Source organism: Hesperophylax consimilis, chromosome 2 (assembly GCF_061612785.1).
Source record: "Hesperophylax consimilis isolate HC1 chromosome 2, BYU_Hcon_1.0, whole genome shotgun sequence".
Classification (NCBI taxonomy): Eukaryota; Metazoa; Arthropoda; class Insecta; order Trichoptera; family Limnephilidae; genus Hesperophylax; species Hesperophylax consimilis.
In genome coordinates this window covers 26,139,031-26,158,969 of record NC_142837.1, presented here as the reverse complement: position 1 = coordinate 26,158,969, position 19,939 = coordinate 26,139,031, and the positions used below count along the sequence as shown (strand labels likewise).

Genomic DNA, 19,939 nt, shown 5'->3' with positions numbered 1-19,939 from the left:
ATTGGTTATCAATTTTGAAAAATTGGTATGTTTGGAAGTAAAATGTAGATACAGTGAGCATGTTTGGAATGAAAAATGTATGTGTCATTTTGCTTGCCGATGATATTTTTATCTATTAAAATTAAAAATATTATATTTTTCTATCGTACGTCGCCACCGATCATATATTATCTTTGGATCATACTATCACACGTCGCAACGGACCACGTGTTAGGTACGCGCGTTGTTTCGTATGTACGGTACTGCTGGAACGAGAAGGAGTGCATATCACGTAATGCGCTAGGTTATACCGAGTGGCGATGTGTGATAGAAAAACATGTTTTTTGTTTTTAATTGAAGTGTTTACAAAGGAACTGTATGAATAATACGGCCAGAATCGCTTGCGCTAAATATTTCTTTAGGAAATATTTTTTATTTGATAAACGCAGCTTCTTTGACGGCGTTGGAATATATTATCTTCCACTTTAGAACGTGCCGCAAACATCCTTTAAATTATTTTAAATTAGTAAATCGTGAAATAATTCAAATTAATCAAATAAAAATTTTATTTGCACGCTGGGTTTCGAACCCGAAACTTCCCGCTTGCTAGTTGAGAGCGTTACCCCTCGACTACGGAGACCTTCATATCTATGATTTGTAATTTTTCTCACGGACACGGGCGTCATCACAGTCAACAGATTAATACCTTCTTTCTATGTTGGTTCATCTTTAAAATATATTTTTATTCAGCTGTTATTATTTATCTAGCATCGATAATATAACTATTGTACATGTTGTTTTCTCTTAAACTGTGCTTTTATTTTTGTACATTATTTAAACCCCTGTAAGTTGTTTATTGGATGCTGTTCTCACAAATATACTTTAATTATTAACCCTTTTGTCTTTTTCTTTTGATTTCTTCCATTGTCCGTATATATTTATATATACATAATTTATATGTATAACTCGTATATTTTTTAATAATATTATGCATAGTCTTAGAATACTGTTATTATGTCGGTGTATATAATACTGTTTTACTAATTTCTTGCAGACATATTATGATGCTTAAATGTACCTAAAAAAATGTTTATGCAAATATTATACCCAAAAAATAAATAAAAAGCACCTTCATCGACAAAATACTCCCAAATAATACCCCACACCTGGCTATGTGGTGGTGAGAAGTACCTAGCTATGTAAATCTGGTCACTGAACACGCCTAAAGCCATTTCAAGTAGTTGGGGCGATACTGAGAGTATCTACAAAAACAAGGAGCAAATAATAATGTAAATGCTACGTATTATTGTGATGAAATAATGTTTGAAATAATTCGCGTAAATTAATTTTAATTAAAAGTGATAATTACATTATTTTATTATTAATAGGAAAAAAAGCGGTTGTGACAACCCTAGATCATTGTTCGAATGTGGCCGTTGCTTAGAGTAATAATATAGCCGTTGTCAAGTGTGCTTGTCGCTGTTTACTGGGGTAAGTAAATTATGAACATTCGTAAAAGGGTCTTAACTAAATACTCTGAAACTAACTACGACTCTGCAAACAGAAGAAATTTACTTTGCCGAATTTGGACTTCGCAAATTTGTTCATAACGTGGCGAGTAATTTGCGCTCCCATGTAAAAATGTCTATTCATTCAAAGCAGATTTTACTTTTAAGAAGTAAATGGTGATATTATAATGCGAGATGCCTATTTACTGTCAGATTGATTTACTGACGAATCACAGTCATCTTCACTCCCTTCGTTCTTCAACAGTTGATTTTACCCCTCGCCTTTATCTTCTCGTCTATTAATTCCTATGTCTGTGGAAAATTCTAAAAACAATTTTGAAATAGTGAAGATCGGTGTCAATTTTAAGACGCAACTAAATGCAATTTTTGAAATATTGACGGAATAATGTGAAAAATTTATTATGATGTTTGTATGTATGTGTATTTTTATTTTTATTAATTAATTTTAAATAGATATAAGTGGTATAATTTTACATGATAATATAATAGAATTAAATGCTCCCAGAAGCCCATAGTTTGATAAGCGTTAAATAGAGCTTTACAACGTTTGAAAACAACTGAAAGATACAGTTAAATTACCACAAACACTTCTTAGATTTAACGAGTATTTACGAATCAAACAAAAATTGGTATTTTCAGATGCGGCAGGCAGGAAAAGACACGAACTTGTGGGATAGACTATCAACACAACTGCACAATAACAAAAAATAATAAAATTGATATTTTCAGATGCAACACGCAGTGAAAAGACCTGAACTTGTGGGATAGACTATATCAACAGAATTGTACAATAACTAAAAATAAAAATAAAAATTAGAACCTATTACGTGCAAGCTTTTAAAACAATGCTCGTTTGTCGTTGAGAGTTAATAGCTTTTATAAGACGTATTTCATGTGACTGACAAGAGTATTCAATAATAATTAATGTTTTCAGGGTATTTTATTATCTACTTTCAACACCGGTAACAGATACATTCGTATTTCGCCCCAATGAAAAAGTCTCGTGAATCAACTTCAACCGAAGATTTGTTGCTCTATAATTTCGTGACAAGAACCGCGTACCAAAATCCAACCAGCTTGAAACGGTAATATTTTAAATTATAGCCTATTTTTAAGCAATTCCCGTGAGGCTGCACGGGCATAGATGCTGCACGAGCGTTCCACTAGAAGCTAAATTGGTAGGCCGCGGCCGCAAAGACACTAGAACGTGGCAAACGCATTAGGCGTCAAATGACTCGATCATTTATCACAATTTTCTTAAGAGGCCTTGATTATCTGTGACTAAGTTGGGCACGCCTTGAAATAGTTATGAATTTTACAGTGTACACAAAGAAGCTGAACGAATTTTAAAGAAGCGAAAAATAGTTTTCTTGTTTACACATATTTTATAATTTTTTTTTCAGTTTTTTTATAACGCAAATGAAACACTGCTTTGAACTATTGCATACATTGTTGGAGAAAATTGAAAGAATTCGTTTAAAAGAAATTCGAAGACACCAATTAACATATGACCTTTCGACTCATAGTTTTTTCGTAGGATATGTGCTTTATATGTAAAAAATAATTTTTGATTGTTGAACATACTCACGAATATTATTTTAGTCACCTAGATATCTTATATAATATAATTTTGTGTATTTATCTTTTTCTCTTAAAATGTAATTGTTATTTTTTGTATTTTTTATATTTTCCTACTAGATGTATGAAAAAATTTGCGTACATCTAAATAAAGATTCAAAAAAAAAATAGGGCAGAGAGAAGTCAATGAATTCAAATATCTGTTACAAAAATGATGTATTAAAAAAGTTCGGGAATAACAGACACGCCACTTGTATCGTTTTATTTCATCAGTGGTTCAGAGGATCCAGGAAGTGGGGAAAGGGAAGGTGAAGGTGAATAGGAAGGTTTAAAAGTATCTGACTAGTTAGATGTTAGATGTTTGACGCTTAACGCAACTAAAGCAATTTCAAGAAAATTTTCGATCCTGAATTGCAGTCTCTCGACACAGTAAATATGTTCCACCCTGAAACGAGGTACAAATAAAAAATAAATTATACGGATTTAAAACAAAAAACCTTCAAGACCAGATTCGGGGAGCTTACCGCTCTAGTTATGAAATTATGGGAGCTGCGTTTCTACAATTTTACACGGAAGAAAGGAGGCCACGAAGTTTTATTAAATCCATACATGGAAAACACGGAGAGAAAATAATAAACTTATACACGGAAAGGTTCCACGTGATAAACGTGCTCTTTTGGGCGATGCACATTATTTGAAAAGTTAAGGCTTGACAAGGGACAACCCTACTGACAGGGGACACGTCATAACTTATAACTGATTGAAGAACCTACGCTACCAAAAACTTTTACCGCACATAGTGGTTTTTCAATCTTGGAGGCATATCTATTTTATTACTACAATAATACAATGTTATAAATATTCATAACGACATTATCCAGCGAACTAAATTATTAGACAAAAATACTCTATTTTAAATCAATGTCCTAACATATATCATATCCCCTCGTGCTACTTCTCACTAAATCTTAACGAAATAACTTGTATACTTTACTGACAATGAAACGGTTAATGGTTAATCCAGAACCGGTCCACAGTGAATAAAGAATAATAATAGTAATAATAATATTTATTTCAGCTGGACAGAGCGGTGTGTGCAATGCTCTGCCTGCCATAAAAGTTTACATTTAAGTTAATACATAAAAAGAAAATCAATAAAGAAATAAATAAAAATAAATAAAAAATGAATACATTGATGAGCACATTAGGAATTTATGGTGGCTTGAGTGAAATTCTCCATCTCTGGTGTAAAGGTGCTCCCTGCCACTGTGCAACAGCCTGGACAAGAATCTCTGGTAGCGCTGACTCGTCCCGGCTATTCTGTAGCGCATCAAAGCTGCGAACCCATGCACCCTTTCTTCGGTGAACATCTGTGAGGCGCTGCATCGCCAGGGGAGGCCAAATAGGGCTCTGTATGCGTGGTTGTACTGTACTCGGAGTGTGTTCATGACGCCTTGTGTCTATGTCGTCCATAGGTCGCTAGTGTAGAAGCTCGTGCAATATGTTTGGAAAAGTTGCTTCTTCACCGGAGGACTGCATTTGCTGAATCTTCTGGCAAGCATGTTAGCTCGCACACTCAGTACTCTTCTTTGACGTTCTATGTCTTTTTTATCATTTAGGTCATCGGTGATGACATGCCCCAAATATTTGATTTCACTGCAGATTTTCAGGTTGGTCCCGCCGAGACGTATAGGTGGAATGACAGATAAGATTGTGATTTAAAACAAAGCGCTCATTTAGTTTAATTATGTCAAGATTCAATGTTACCTTTTTTTTAATAACATGAAAAATCAAATTTGAATAAAGAAACCAAGGACTCTTTTCAATTTTAATAAAAAACGTTTAAGTTGAGACGTAGGTACATAATTTAAAACGTTTTTATGAAAGCACTCAATTCAACAAAAAAAATTAAAAACCTAATACGAGTAACATTTAAAAATGTTCCAAATGCATGAAATCCAGTACCTTTCCCGAAAAACATTTCTAACAATATAATTTGTTTTTTTGCTGTTTTTAATATTGATTTTGTGCAGTAATAAAAATAAGTAATATTATTTCTCACTTAGTGGGACCACTAACCCAACCATTAAGCCGACCCCGTTAATTAGAGCCCAAATGAAACGGCTCTCTGGAACGCGCAGGATCAAAAAAGGACTTTGAAATTACAACCGGCTTCATAAGCAGACCGAAGCTAATACTTAATCCCCAAAGAACTTTGGAGCAATCAAAATGAAACACTCGGCTTGAAATGGAGAAAGACTCACTGAAAAAGCTCAGCATTCGAGTATTACAATCACGTAGCTTGGGCGAAGAAAGAATGACGCTAATGTAATGTAAATACAGGTAAGTACGAAGAACAGAAAAAATATAAGGGTTGAGAAAAAAAATGGACCACTCAATGCAAAATCCAGCCCCACCAACGCTGATTGGGCGCAAGGGGATGGCGGAACAAGATACGGGTCATTAGTACAAAGGGTAGCCGAGGCGGTATGTTTGTGGTGCCCGCGTCCTTTGTACCATTTCACGCAACTTAAACAAGGGTGGATTGGAATTGTAACCGTTAAAAAACAGCGAGGTATTCAGCGAACAGTCCGACCGAGCGAGTGAACGCAGCATTCTTTCACGACAAACACAACCTTCAAATGCGGATAACATTGAGATATCTACTAGTACTCGTATATAGGGCGATTAGCATGATCATTCAAAGTTAATTGCTCGATAAGTTATTGTTCAACGTCTGTTGGTCAATTTATAGAACAATTAAATTTCTTTGACCATATCCCGCACTCAGTACGGGACGTAGTCATTAATTACTTTCAAAGACTTCATAATACGAGGGCACATTTTGGGCAGAGTTAATCTTTAACAAACAAATATTTGAAAACAAAAATTATTAAATAATTTTCACCCAACGAGCTCCCGAGAGTATTTTTTATATTGGGCTTGTAATGCTTCTCTGTCACTTCGCCCAATAAATGAAGACAGAAAAAACACACTTTAAATTATATGCCACTTCTTTTATCTTGAGACATTGAGTAATGCATAACATTTAAAAATAAAACATAAACAAGATGTTAATAAATCAACAATAAAAGAATAATATGATCTAGTTACAGATAAGCCGATGTTCTAATTACTTTGGCCTCCGTGATCTAGGGATAAGGCTCTCGACCGGCAATCCGGAGGTCGCGGGTTCAAATTCCGGCGTGCATAGGAAAATTTTATTTGATTAATAAGTGTTGTTTCACGATTAAGTCATTAAATATAATATAAAGTATATTTGCGCCGCGTTTCAATGTGGAAAGTACTCTCAGTATCGCCCTGGTGTAAGACCACCATTGAGAATTAGACATTGCTTGAAATGGCTTTAGCCGTTTTTGTTGACCATGTCTGAATAACCAGGTATTTCCACACCTTCCTCCTCTCCATCTCCTTGCCCTCCCCACGACCTTTAGTTCCACAACACACCACAATTAGCGATGCTATAATCTCACTACCAGACGGCCAGACGGTTGAGACTTTCACATTAAAAAATAAAAGCCCAGAAAATCTTGATTTAATAAACGTTTGAAATGTGTCCTTAAATAATTTTTGAAATGTGGGTATATCTTAAAATACATCAATTTATAATATAAATAATATGTGTACCAAGATCGAAGCATGTCACTGCGTCTTGTCTTATGTATGGGAAAAAGCTGCATGGTAATTAGCATTTTACATAAAACATATAAGACATGATATAATGTGCATTATGTTTGTTGAAATGATTGAATGAAGTAACCATGATAATTACACGCTAGTATTGATAAGACTATAGCTATTTAAAAACACATGAAAAACGCAAGTTGTGAGCAAAACAACGTGATTACAGCGTTAACACGCATTCCAACAGATTCCAATAGAGTCGGAGAACAAAGGAAAAATCTACTGTGTGGATGTGGGTGTTCGTTTTCCCAGATCCCGACTCCAACCTTGGCTCGAATTTTAGATATGAAAATAATGAATAATTCAAATATTCAAGTGCGCTCTGTTACTTCTGTTACTTCGCTTCTTACTTCGCATGGTGTCCTCGGAGTTTCTGAGAGGATGTGAAATTAACGAGTAGAAATGAGACAAGTCTTCAGAATGATCTCGCTGAAAGATAAACAAGGATAAGAGGGGCTTTTGAATACAGTTTCCATAGAAAGTGGTAATACCTTATTTATACTTTGATGCTTGTGGAAAAAACAAGATGCTCGTGGGAAGTAAATATATTCAAATAAAAACATGAACACTTCTTGCACCTGGTTTTATTTAATTTGTTGATTTTTTTTATAAGAACATATTTTTGGAGCAACTGTTTCTGCCTTATTCCTTCTTTATTTGCGACAACCAGAGAGATTTTACATTTAAACAATAAACAATAAAATAACTTTATCACTCTTCAAAACATTTCGCACAAACCTTGATATTATTTTTACGTGAATAAATTTATTTAAAACCATTTAACAATTTGTAAATTAAATCTGGGCTTTAAAAGAAGCAGGAACGCTGTACAACAATTATATTAAGGCGAATTTAATGCTAAATCACTATTTTGATTAATCTTTATGACGTATTGGTGTACATTATAAATACCAAAAAATATGCTTTAGATAAATTGAAGGTTTTCCTATCGTTTTGATGAGGAGAATACAAATAAAAAAATAAATTACTCAGTAAAAAATATAATTGTAAACTACTAAAAAAAATTTTTTTTCAATAAAAATATATGAACGCGTAAAGAAAACAACTTTAAAAAATACAGTATTATAGCTAAGATTTTCTGTGACAGTTTCAATTGATTAACTTTTTTGCCTTATTATATAATTATTTACAAAATAAATAAAAACCAGTTTTGTGCTTGAAATCGAACGTTTCTAGACTCCGTTTGTCAAACAATTTTAATGCCTATTGCCTACAATATAAGGTACACCAAGAATATACACATTTTTGGCTTGTAGCTTCCTCTTAACTCTTAGTTGAAGCTCAAGGATCATTATAGTCGTGTGCAGATTATTAGACTCAAACACAAATTCACATGACTTTCATCTTAGGGGGTAATTTTTACAGCTGTTTTGTAATTGATTAATCTAATTATTTTTGATTAATTAAAACAATGTTTTGTCTTTGTTTTTTTTAATATGGTAACCATAATTTCCAAATTGTGATGAAATATTCACGCGCGACGATGCTCCCTCCACAATGCCAAAGTTATCCACAAATATCTTTAAGATATGCAAATTTCAACGCTCCCACTTCCCCTGGAAATATCCCCGATATGAACCCAATCGAAAATGTATGGTCGGTTGTAAAGAAAAAAATGAAGAAAAAAAGGTAACCCACTCATCGAGGAACTCGTTCAAGTATGGCATCGAACAAAAAGATTTTTAAAAATCTGCAATAACTTGGTGCACAGCATTGTCGTATAGGATTAAATTTCTTCTTGAGAACAAAGGAATGTTCATCAAATACTAGATATAAGCCATTGGCGTAATCGAAGTAATGTATATGTCATTTAAGTTTTAAAAACAAAACAAAAAATATTTTCAGTCTACTTATCAGCACACGTATGTAACTATCTATACGACAAGTATATCAAGTTTGATATGAACTATTTTATTTTTTGTACTTGAAAATTAATAGCGTTGGCTTCTTGCATATCTAAATTATTGCTGCATTACAACTTCGTAAGATCGTGTTATTTTAAAATTGGTTTAGTATTAAACTCTCCCCTTTTTCTGCTTATAAAGTTTTAAAAGACTTATGGGAGGGGAAATATAAATCCAACTTCTTGCACTTAATCCACCCCTTCAACTCTATTTGAAATTACCCAAACGGGACATAATTAATAAATGCAAAGTCAACATCACCAGCGAAGTTCAATTGAAACTAGTGAATATGAAATATTACGATCATCTCGCCAAGATTTTATCAAGGAGTTAACCAAATGAAAAACCTTTTTTAAACAAGCATCTTTATTCAGGATCCAGAGGCCACAGATGCATTTTCCGTGAATTTCGTGTTTTTCCCTTAGTTTAGAGTTTTTCCAGCGCTACTGATGAAAATCGCCAGGGAAACGGTAAAGCTTTCACAGGTAAAAAGGCGAATCAGAGTGCCTTGTGCGGGGAAAGTTGCACAGAGCTCATTTAGTTTTGAAGTTCTTACCGTCTGGCATTATCAGGTTAGTGCCACGGCATCACTACACTCGAGTCTCTCTGCAAATCCAGACCAAGAGATGGGAGATATGATCTGACTGAACAGAAGTCAGCTGAATACCTACTTCTTGCAACTTGATTTATCCTGGCAGGGGCACTTTGGTAAATATAGAGTAAATACACGAATAAAAAAGTAGGGCTTTTGGTTGCGTATGATGAAATTGTTGTTTTAAAGAGTTTTTCATAGGTGCAGTTATTTTTGGAGTGATATGAAATAGCTTCCAGTTATTTTCGCCTTATTGACTGAACCGACTTTAATTGTAATCTGTTAAATATTTTTTTCTCTGTGCGTTTGCCAACAAGATCTAGCAACTTAACAGATGATTTTTTTCTGTATTACACTATAAAAAAGGACTACTGTCAATTTTTTTTAAAATATTGTCTGAATGAGTGCTTTCGAATTAGGAAAGCATGCTTTCCTAAATCTAACCAATTATTTAAACTGAATTTAGATTAATAAATTACAAAACAGCTGTAAAAATTACCTCCTAAGATGAAAGTCATGTGAATTTGTGTTTGAGTCTAATAATCTGCACAAGTCTATAATGATCCTTGAGCTTCAACTAAGAGTTAAGAGGAAGATACAAGCCAAAAATGTGTGTTTTCTTGGTATACCTTATATTGTAAGCAATATGCATTAAAATCGCTGGACAAACGGAGTCTAGAAACGTTTGATTTCAAGCACAAAACTGTTTTTTATTTATTTTCTAAATAATTTTATAAGAAAGCAAAAAGGTTAATCAAGTGAAACTGTCACAGATAATCTTGGCTATAATATTGTATTTTTTTTAAGTTGTTTCCTTTATGCTTTCATACATTTATATTGAAAAAAATTATTTTTTAGTAGTTTACTTTTATAATTTTTTTATTGAGTAAAATATATTTTTATTTGTATTCTACTCAAGCGAAGCGATAGGAAAAACTTTAATTTATCTAAAGCATATTTTTTGGTATTCATAATGTACACCAATTCGTTATAAAGATTAATCAAAATAGTGATTTGGCATTAAGCTTCGCCTTGAAAGATCCGAGTAACGTGAATGGTGAAATACACTTGTGTAGATGCAGTTTTTTATGTAAGAAACAGTGGTCGCGTTTTAATCATTTTTTGGTGTAAGTAATCGATTTTTAAGTGCTTTGTAAATCTTTCATGTTTCACCACGAGCATTCTGTTTATAAATAACGATGGTGCTCCACTTGTTATATTTTGTAGGTAGGTTAATTAAATGGTACTTCCTTCGCAAAGCGGATTTCAACTTATTGATAGATTTTTTTATTGCATTTAACTGTAAAGAATGATTTCATTTAGTCTTAGCCCGCCGTCCCAAGGCTCGGATAGCAGCGGACATATATGGAATGCTGCAAGCCCTACGCAAAAAATTAAAATCGCTAAAGGAAGGTAACAGTCTGTAGCACTGTTCAATGTGGAACTTTAGTGAGCAGGGTCTTGCAGCATTTCGGTTTTTTGACGATTGCTTACCTACCCGTGGGAAGACGGGCTTAGACAGCCTCATTGTAGACAAACTAATTGTTATTAATTAATTTACCAAGAAAAATTCGGGGTTTCACGGGAAAAAGTGTGATAGGTAAAAAAAGTTTTTAAAAATACTGTTGACCGTTTTACAGTTCCTCGCAAAGCATTTCATTTTAACAAATGATTGCATTGCTCTCCAGTGAAAACCAAATAACTTCTTATGTATTCGTTTTTGTCATATTCTTGGAAGTAAAAAACTATATCTTTAAAAGTTAATTATAAATCGGAGGTCGAAATAAAATTTTAATTAAATTACGAGGAAAAAATTATATTACAGAATGAATTTAATGAATTCTTTTCTGAAAATGGATGTAGAAGGTTTTATAGAAAACCGATGACTGAAAAAACTTGCCGGAAAAAAAACTAGCCAAAGAAACCGCACTTCAGTTAGTTAGACCAATAATTGTGAATCGTTTATATTCTTCATACTGTTATATTTATATAAAGTTTATGTTGTGCTATATATAACGTAAAGTTGAATCGGGAAAACATATCATATGCGAATTATTATAATAAAATCAAAACCTGAGATCTCTCTTCCACCTTGCATACCTTAAAATGCACTTTTACCCGTCAACTATCCAGTGGGATTTATTCCCCTAATGAATGCAAGAAGCATCGAACTTCAATTGTTAATATTGAAGCTGGATCAGATTGAAGTCGGAAGAAGTTTAGAAATGCAAACTCATTCGTCGGAATCCATTTAGCATTGGACAAACTCATTTCGGCGTTTCAATCAAGGTGACATTTGTCAAGCTACGTGAACATTTGAAATTTGGCAAAGCACTACTTGTCAATTTATCAATACAGCTTGTTAAGGCGATACACTAGTCAAAAATTATTTCATAATCGGAAGGAACCCGGCTTTTTGTGGGGGTTATAAAATACTTGACGAGACATAACAACCAATAAAAAGCAAGCCCCGTAAAACCTGTTAACACCCAGTAACGCCCATAACCGCACACTGGTAAAATTTGTCTTAAACACAAAAAAATTTAAATTAAATAATTATTAAGGATTTACATAATAAACTGTAAAACTCATACATCAACGGTTAAGCTCGTAGAATGCGTTACTTTCATTTAACAAATTTTACAGTAAGCACAAAAAAATGATTTTTTTAAACTATTATGAATTTTTAAAATGGTAACAGGTAATTTAAAATATACATATATGACACCTCACAAGTGCCTCTGTCTATACAGTGTAAAGACGGGGGAGCTGTATCGCCACCGGTCGGGCAGCGTTGTGGGACGGGTTAAGAAAGGGATTTATTAATGCGGCTTTTCAAGAGGTCCTAAACATATGAAGGAGGTATAACAGTTTCCGGTAGCTCGTTTCACACACGAGCTGACTCGAATGAAAACAAGTAAAAAAAATAACCTTTCTCGTGATCCAAGGGTATTCCGCTCGCATACGTCGAGTTTCGCATAGGTTCACCAGTGCACAGGGAATCAATGGTGCTAGTTCCTTAAAACAGGCTGCATTGAAATACCTGTAAAACAGACTCATTTAGGGGCTCCGCCCAGAAGTGGCTCACAAATCCAACTGTTGGACGGACTTGAGATTTGTACAGATTGTTTAGTAAAAGTATGCAAAAATTTGAATTTTTATTAAGTAACTTTTAGGTAGGTACCAAAATACAAATTGGGTTTTACATTACATAGTTACTTACGGTTCCATGATAACTCAAAACAGTGACTATTCAACACACATTTAAAAAGTAATATAAAGTCATTAAAAACAATTTAAAAAAATTAAACCTAACCTAACCTATTTAACTTAGTTAATAAAGTTTTTGTTTCATCACTTTCTATGACTTTATATAACTTTTTAAAAATGTGATGAATCATCATTTTTATGATTTATCCTGTCACCGTTACTTACATATATTACTTTTCCACGCACGTTTTGCACACATTTCACGTTTCTACAAAAGTCTACTGAAAAGATATTATTTCCTATGCACTCAATTACATTTAAACTGATTGTTTAAAATTTTCGGGACGACACATGCAAACATCGCAATTTATGTGCAGACTTTAGGCTGTAGTTTTGGATTTAATAAGAATTTATGTTTGATAATGTTTTCCTCGGTTGGAAGTTGACAATAAAAGTTATTTTAAAACTTATCTCTTTATAGAGATTTGATATATGTATGTTCTCTGCCAGTGTCAACGTAAAAAATATTGCATCAATCTAACAGCGGAATTTTAAAATCGCATTGTTTTGAGTATGATAATAATATTCACAATTACAAACGTATATGGAGTTCTTCAAAAAGTGAAAGTCGTTTTCATTTAATTTATACGGAAAATTAAATGAATTAATAATTATTAAATAATTAAAATTTGACCAAATTGTGTATGCAAAAGCGCGCGAGATTTTGAAATTGGTTTCAGACTCGTCGCGTCGTCAAATTAAAGGTAACGATGTTTTGTTCAATTGCTTTAATAAAAAAAATGGCAAGAACACGGCTTTAAACTTGTTTTTCATATATGTGTAATATTATTACATGAATCAACTATTTTATTTAAAAAAACAGTTATTATTTTTGTCATACATCCTCACAAGTTATTATACCTGTTCTGAGACCTACAAATATTATAATATTATTGTTTAACATTGTTCTTCTATGGTGATTTGATCTAATATTAATTAAGTAATCCTGTATAATTATAATGGCATATAATCGGAAATCCAAAAATAAACGCACGCAACGACAAGTTTCCCGGAACCACGCGTCGCAGAGTCACGAGACGTCCGTTCGCTGATATAAACTGCACTTAATCGTAATGCAGATGCCATAAGGTTCAATTCGCAATTCCAAAGTCTTTGAATGCAACCCATTTTATTTCATATAAAAAAACGCGAAATTGCAGGTTTTATTTTATTTATTATTTGCCACATTATAAAATAAAAATGTATTCAAAGAGGCGTTCATAAGTTTAATCTTTGCAAAATAAAGTATTTTTTTAGGCCTGATACTTTTTTTTCTGAGCTTATTTATTTAAATACAGACTGCACAACATGTGCCATTAACATAAATATAAAGTTAAAAATTATAACGTAAAAGTTTAAAGTATACGGCAAAAAGATTAAGAAAGGTATTAAGTGTAAAGGTTAAATATAAAGTTTAGTTAAGTGTTAAGAATAAATTATAAAAAACAAGTACAACAGGTAAGAAAAAATATATTATCAAATGAATTATTTGCCAACGACGCCAATCTGTACAAAGTCTCGATTATCTATAAGGCCAAGTTGTGTTCTACCCGCAGTATTTAATTGAAGCATCTACAATATTTCTATGCGATATTGCATTACTTCGCAATGCATCGCCTGAAGTATTCTGTAGAAAAATTTGAAAGGCAATAAATTACGCGAAGGACGTAGATTATTCGGCAAAAGTATTCTACTCGAAATAATGGCATTCGGAAATAGAAATACCTACGTAATGTATCTAATGAAATATATCGTAATGATGATAAGGTTGAAATTGACCAATCGAAAATTGAAAGAAATGTTTTCATAAATTTGCTTATTACTCGTTACTTGAAATGAATCCGTGTTTTCCCCCATCTCCTTCCCTTCCCCACTCCCTTCAGCATCGCAGCGTAACACAAATGGTGTGCCATGATCCTACTGGATCTGGACAGTTGGGACTGATGTGCGATATTCACATAATATATTTCAACGTTAGCTTTTTCCCTGATTTTTTTTTTCATCGGTAGATGCCGTTATCCTTTCCATAGAAAAAAAAATAGGTTAAAAAAAACACCAGAGTGTCGTTTCTTGAGACATTTAAAAATGACCTCCCGCATATTCTAAAATTGGAACAAGGTGGATTTATTTATTCAACCTTCGGAAACATGTTTCCTGAAAGCGTTCACTTTTTTGTTCGTCTCGAAACGGCAATCAAATATCAATTCTCCGCCGAAATGTTGGTTATTCTTTTAAAAACAATGAAACATCCCTATTATGTCTGAAACATGTTTTGTGAGCGACGTTTATAGAGATGGTAATTTGGAATAGAATAAAGATAAGTACAAATCGTCGTTTTGGGTACTTTAAACTTGAAAATAATTTAAAAATAATATTCTAAATTGTTAGCTCATTTGACACGTGGTAGTCTGCGTAATCAGCGATATTCTCGATTTGGAAATTTGTCAAGTAGTGTCAGCAGACGACAAATAGCAGTTATTTAGTTGTAAAAATCACGCAATTTGTTTGCCATGAAAGTGTTGTCTCGATTACTTAATATTTTTCACATTTCATGACAAATTTGATCAAACCGAGTGCCCTTGCTGAAAAATCGCGTCTTGCATTTGATTTGTAGATGTTGAAATATATAGGTAAATATTTTTTTATTATTAAAATTATTATTATTGTACAACGTATTCATCAACCATATACAGTTAGATTTCTTAATTTTAATAATTAAGATGGGCAATCAAAAAGTAAGGTGGGTATTTAAAGAGTAATTAAACATATCTACGGTATTAGAAATTTCATTCAATAAAACCTTTCCTCTTGTCATGCTATGATGTACTAGAACATCTGTTCTGCAGTGTGGTATCTTGAACAAGTCATGAAATACGGGTGAAGTATTCAGGCACTTATAAGCATAGCATTCCAAGAGAAGTGGACTATCAACAGATTAATGCACTGTATTTAAACGAAGCAACGAGGCAAATTTTATTCGTTGCCTCAAGCAAGTCCATATGGTGCATGAACCTTGGATAAGTTCCATGCGGTCGCAAATAGATATATAGCTTATACCTGATTTTCTGGATTTGTTCCAGCATATATGGAGCGGAGTCCATACAACAATAGCATACTCCTAATAAATGTATCAGTAAGAAACTCACCTGGCCAATATTTTCGAATCCGTGTTTGGAAGCTATCGCATCGGCGGCTTCCTTCCCCGCCGGGACGTGGACGGCAAACTCATTGTTGAACACCATCGCCTTCCTGACCGCGCGTGCACCGGGCAGCCACCCGCTCACCAGCAGCCCGCACAACACCCCGAGAGTAACTCGTAACACTAGCCCACATCTCGAATGCATCATAACACCAAATAAACACACACAAAATAAATCAGAACAAAATTCAACCTGAACGAACAAAAGACAAGTTCAATCAGTGACACTCTTGGCACCAGAAAACACTAAAAAGCACTTTATATTAGTAGTCTTTAATTCAATTATTATTACCGTTCACAGTTTGTTTGACGTGGAATTTATTCAAATCGAATAGACTCATTTCAAATCAATTGCATTAAATCAAATAAAAATACCGAAACTCAAACATGTTATACAAAACGGTGTAGTTTTCAGGCGAGGCTCATCACAGCAACATTATTATGTGATTCAATTTGTGACGTAGCGCCACGTCACACTGCGGCAATCTCTTTCCTGATCTGTCGCGGTTGGAGACTTTATTCGTTGTAACGAGATGATGAAAAGATTAATAAATCTGATTTCACTATTGCAAATCAAGGTCGCACACTTGATTTCTTCAGAATCTTCAACCGCGGTGGAGAGATGAAGAATTGAGTCGAGAGTGAGTCAGGGTTACAGGTGTGAAGACAGTTAGAAGTTACGGAGAGGAGGTGTCGAGAAGTAGCCAGACGAGACGAACACGTAGGAGAGCAGCTGTGGAGCGGAACTTAGACCTGTAACAGAAAAAACACGCCTTATAACTATCTGAAGGTCATAAAATGTAATAAAAAAGGGTGGTGATTTGACCAGACCACGCTATTTAATACAACAGACAACACCTGACGTACTGTTGTATTTATAAAACGAACTTTAAATTATACAGCACTTTGGCAGTTGGTAAAACCGGATATTTGCTGTAGGTTTTGATGATTTTTCGGCGGATAGCTACATAGTAGTGGTCAAAGAATACTGAAGAAAACTAGAAGTCCTTTATTATATAGCAGTGGTCGATTATTTGCGAATTGGGAAAAAAGCAAACAATAACGGATTATGAAAGTCATGACTCGTGATTGATAGTATAGCGTCTAGAGATAACTTTCTATAGACACAAAGGTCGATGATTCAATCCGGCACACAATCATTAAACCAATATAAAATGATATCAAAGCAAAAGATATATTTGGGTTACTAAATAATTCCCATGACAATATCATCAATATTGCAAAATATATAAAATAGTGCTGACAGTATAGTATTGTGTTTTATCCAATAAATATAATAAAATAATTATCGGAATGTAAAAGTTGCGTTTTTCAACAACTGCGCAAACACGAGATATTTTCCGATATCGGGAGAGAGATCACTGCTAACTCTTGAGAGTGATATCTATACTGATAAAAGTCTATTTTTCTTAGTAAACTACCCCATTAAGATATTCTAGTGCAAACTTCTGGGCCCCTCGATTTATAAAAAAAAACCGCACATCGGACCGATAAAGTACCTACATATGGATGTGAGGAATCACTTTTGATTTTTAGTTTATATTAAACAATGAATCGGCCACTTACAGTCGTAAATTCGACTCATTAGTATAAATTTTGTAATCATTACCTCAAAGTTATGTTTAAATTTAATTTGTGATAAAAAAACGTATTGCAATATTATAATCCTCATTCTTAAAGGTAGGTTTTAAAATAAAATTTCATTTTATAAATAACTAGCTGTTAAATACATAAATAATGTTGCTCGGAGTTGTGAATGATTTGCAGTAAAGTTTTGTTTTTGTGAATTCTTGGATAAACGTCGACTTTTCTCTACTTGCTGGAAATAAAATATGCCAATATTAATATATATATAATTCTCTTTAATTCTGTAAATGATAGTGAAAACTCTATCAAAATCCGTTCGGTAGTTTAGAAGAACCAAGCACACAAACAGACAATCGCGGGTAGTGACTTTATTTCTTACTATTTACAGACTAGCTGACGTGTACTTGGCGTTGCTGGGGGTTAAACCTTAGGAGTTAGTAATTCCGTAGTACATTGTTTTGATGTATCTCATAAGGTTTAGCCAGCGTTAGCAACGTAAGCGCCCGAAAAAAAATATATTTTACGACTTGATTACAAAACATTGACTTTTCTACTTTCTACAAATACAATATGCATTCATTCTAGACATAAACCTTTCGGAAGAAAATTTCTTAATTATGGTGAAAACCAGAGGCGGCTCTGGAGTTCCGGAAGTGGAAGGTCAATCGAAAAAAACGAGAGGCTGCTCTGGAGTTCCGAAAGTGGAAGGTCAATCGAAAAAAAACAGAGGCGGCTCTAGAGTTCCGGAAGTGGAAGGTCAATCGAAAAAAACGAAAGGCTGCTCTGGAGTTTCGAAAGTGGGAGGTCAATCGAAAAAAAACAGAGGCGGCTCTGGAGTTCCGGAAGTGGAAGGTCAATCGAAAAAAACGAGAGGCTGCTCTGGAGTTCCGAAAGTGGAAGGTCAATCGAAAAAACCCAGAGGCGGCTCTGCAGTTCCGGAAGTGGGAAGTCAATCGAAAAACACCAAATAAGGGGTAATATTAGTAATCCGAGGGGAATATGATAAAAACGCCAATATGTTATTAATTTGCCGGTCCTTACCTATTCTGAAGCCGGCAGCACAATATTGTTTTATTTAACTTTATTTCCAAAAATGTTTTGGTCACGTCCAAAAAGCTATTCAAAATATATTTTGTATGATACTAAGCGCGCGTCAGACACGATAGTGTCACCTCCTTTGTCTTTAAGGCAAAGAGAAAGAAAGAATATCTTTTTCGGTCAAAGTTTAAAGTAACCCATGCTAGGTACACACAGGAGCTTCTCATTTGGGCGCTAGATGGTACTGGACCCTCTACGATGACGGATTACGAATCGCCGCGAATATTCAAACTTCATTAATAATTGGGTAGTTTGTTAAATCCAATTTTTAGCTATTGCAGCATATTTGGGGGTCATTGTCCAATTGACATTTTACAAGAGCCGCCACTGGTGAAAACCCTATCAAAATCCGTTGCGTAGATTAGAAGAACTAAGCGCACAGACAGACGCGGATAGCGACTTTATTTTATACTATTTAGAGATTATGCACGCATACTATTTATCTACTAATGGTTGCAAGTAATAATTATTGTATCTTTCTTATTTTCTTTTAGGTTTTGTCACTCGTGTATTGAATTAGTACCTCTATCGATTAATGTTTAGAGTGTTTATCTACGTTAAATAATGTAACCACGTGAATCCAATTAACAAACTCCTTCATTCAGTGTATTCACAAAACCCATACAAAATAGTTACAAATTACTTCATAGCAACAAAGAGAAACACAATCATTATTCCAGTATGAAAATTTTGTCTCATCTAAGCACATTTTATAATTCTAAACACATTAAAGCACTATCAATAAGAGGGCGTTAAACGTACAGCTATATTTGTACGTAGGTTTAGGTATAACACGAATCCGGCGTACTTAACGTAAAAGTATTAAGTACAACTTAGCGACATTCGCGACAATTATTAAGTACAACTTAGCTACTATTCAAGTAAAGTTTTGTTTGGGTAGAGGGCACGGGGTCCCGCTTAATGTACTCGTATCTTAGTGACGTATTTCAGATTAAGTCGGGCATAATCCGTCCTATTAATTTATTTATTTATTTTGATACAATATTTTACATTTCACATTAGATTGAGATAAAATTAAACTAAAAATATAGATTTAAAATCAAAGTAAATTAAAATAAAAGAAAAAGAAATAAAGTTTAATTCGGTATGTATATTATATGTTTATACATATGTGTGTTCGTGAGTGATGTGTGTTTTATATTGGTTTTGTGTGTTACGTATAGGTTTTTATTATTTTGGTAATATTGTCTTTATGTTCTTTAATCCATTTTGTAATTTTATGACAGAACTTATTTTTGATTTCCTCAATTTTATTTTCAAGTGTTAGACTGTTGATAGCATGGTAGTAATAGTGTCTTTGTACAAAGCTTGTATTTTTCGTCAGAGTTTTTATGTTTTTCTTTGTACGCTTGTCTAACTGGTCTTTTAGTGATATCATGTGTATGTTGAAATTTATTTTTTTGGTCGAAAATGTAGTTTAGTAGTGTTTTAACGT

The 19,939-nt window shown here is 33.7% G+C and overlaps 1 long non-coding RNA gene across 1 annotated transcript in view; it reads right to left on the bottom strand.

The window, feature by feature from the left end:
- The window catches only part of LOC149425845 (uncharacterized), a 423,516-nt gene that overhangs the window by 144,626 nt on the left and 258,951 nt on the right, over nt 1-19,939 (bottom strand). The window contains exon 2 of the long non-coding RNA XR_016304251.1: nt 15,725-16,530. This is a non-coding gene — a long non-coding RNA (uncharacterized LOC149425845). The remainder of the gene's footprint in view (nt 1-15,724; nt 16,531-19,939) is intronic.